At 58.3% G+C, this 2,172-nt stretch overlaps 1 protein-coding gene across 1 annotated transcript in view; it reads right to left on the reverse strand.

Moving 5' to 3' along the window:
* Positions 1-2,172, reverse strand: part of ASS1 (argininosuccinate synthase 1) — a 39,709-nt gene that overhangs the window by 22,396 nt on the left and 15,141 nt on the right. The window lies entirely within an intron of this gene.

Genomic DNA, 2,172 nt, shown 5'->3' on the forward strand with positions numbered 1-2,172 from the left:
GTGCCGGTGGGATGGGGCCTGTCGGGCCTGACTGCTCATGGCCTGCTGTGGGCACCCCGGGCTGACATCCTGGGAAGTGCAGTCCCCTAATCTTTGCCTTTAAAACCCTGCAAACACTCCCACTCCCCTGTCCATGCACAGATTCTTTCGAGTCCTTCCAGCACCCTGGGCAAGCACTGTTACCCCATCCACAGATGAAGACACACAGGCCGAGGGGGAGGGGCCGTGGCTGCAGCCAGGGCAGGGCACCACGAGGTCCTCAAAAAACATGTGCTGGTTTCAGGGTGGTGGAGTCAAGGCCTCAGGCTTGGAGCCTTGGGCAAGCAGCTTCCCCCCGTGGGGCCTCCGCTGCCTCAGATGTAGGATGGAAGAAACGACCTGCCTGTGACTGTCTGACCACTCCAGGGAGACAGTCCTTCCTGGCTATGAAAACCACCCAGGAAAATGCCAGCAAGGCCTGGCGCCAGCTGTCCCCAGCTCTGCAGGTGGGAAGGGCAGCTGGAGTGGAGCCTGGTGAGGCCCCGTCCAGGACAGGTGGGCCATCAGAGCGCCTGCGGGCACTCGGCCTGTTGGCTCCCTGGAAGGGTGAACGGCCACCCCAGTTCCCACACTCCTGAGGATCCCCAGTCCTGGGCACTACTTCTGAGCTCCTACGGGGACTTTCTGAGCTCCTACGGAGACTGCCGGAGGCCCCGGCACCTCCAAGTGTCGTTTGACTTGGGGCCAGCCGCATTCCTTACCGTGTCCATGTGAGGGGCAGGAACAAGGACCCAAAATCAACTACAGCTACAACTGTCATTTGAACTGGGTCCTTAAGGCCCTCAGCCTGATGTCTCCATGGGCCAGAGAGAAAACCAAGGACAAAGAAGTGATTGTTCAAATCAGACTGCCTGACCCCACTGGTGTGCGAGCCAGTCCCGGGGCGTCTGGACTCCCTGTCCAGTGCTCTTTGCACCGCCCCATGCTGTTTCCCAGCCATTTTAGTGACCCGAGGGCTGAGAAACAGCACGAGGGGGGTGGCCAAAGACAGCCAGCGTGGTTAGCCATGGGGGCAGGCAGCTGGGGGGTTCAGAGAAATGCTCCCCAGCCCCACTGCCCACCATCCCTGGGCAAGTGAACCCGAACTTGGGACTCTGGGTGACCAACACGACTCAGCAGCCTCTCCTCACTCGCCCAGGGCTCCTCTCTGGCCCCCCAGTCCAGGCTGAGCTCAAACTGGGGTGCCAGCCCTGAGCACCCAGAACCCTCCACCCAAGCCCACCTCCCTCCCACCTCCACCCCGCTGTGCCCGACCCTCTGCTGGTCCCTCTCTCCTGCCACAGGATGGGAAGGTTTGCACCGGGAGGAGAGGATGCAAGACCCTGAGGACAGCGCCCCAGCACTCCACAGGGGAAGTAGGAGGCAGCCGGTGGCGGCTTCCGACACCCTGACAGCGCCAATTAAAGAAAATAACTAAATAGAAGTAAAGTGACATTTGCTTTGCATTCCAAGGTGGTTCACGCTCTCCCTCCTCAAAGCCCAGTTCAAATGACAAATAGTTTGTAGCCGAGTATCAATACCATCTATTTATCCATCCCAGCGGGAGGGCTCACTTCCAATGTCATCTGTTATTTGCTTCTGACAGCAGCTGACTTCTGTTACAGGATTTGACTCCATAGGAACAGTTTGTCCCGTATCCCAGTTGACATCCAAAGGACATGAAGAAAAAAAAGAGAGAGAGAGAGGGGTGGGGGGCCGGGGGGAGCAGGCGAAAGAAAGCATGAAACAGGCCGAGGAGGAGAGATTGGGAGCAAATGGCCCATGAACTGAACCATGATGTAGAGGCATGATCGATGCTGTGGATGGTTTATTCATCCATCAGATATGGCGGCCGGCACTGAATGCCCTCTTTCACTGTGGGCCCTATGAAGTTAAAGCAAGTAAATTTCTATCTTTCTTCGCATTAGCTGCCTCATTGCTCTTCAATCAGCCCTCACGGAGGCAGAAAATGGCTCCACCATCTGCCTCCACACCCTCCCTTCGACAGGTCTCCGGCTTTTTTGGGCGAGGGGGAGGGGGCCCAGGCGCCCGAAGCTGTCTCCCCAGCTCCTCCCCAGGGGGCCGGACAGCTCAGGGAGCAACGTGTCTCCCAGGCCCCTCACTGCTACCTCCTCGTTTCTGGGTTCAGAGGAT

Source organism: Myotis brandtii, unplaced genomic scaffold (genome assembly GCF_000412655.1).
Source record: "Myotis brandtii unplaced genomic scaffold, ASM41265v1 scaffold855, whole genome shotgun sequence".
Taxonomy (NCBI): domain Eukaryota; kingdom Metazoa; phylum Chordata; class Mammalia; order Chiroptera; family Vespertilionidae; genus Myotis; species Myotis brandtii.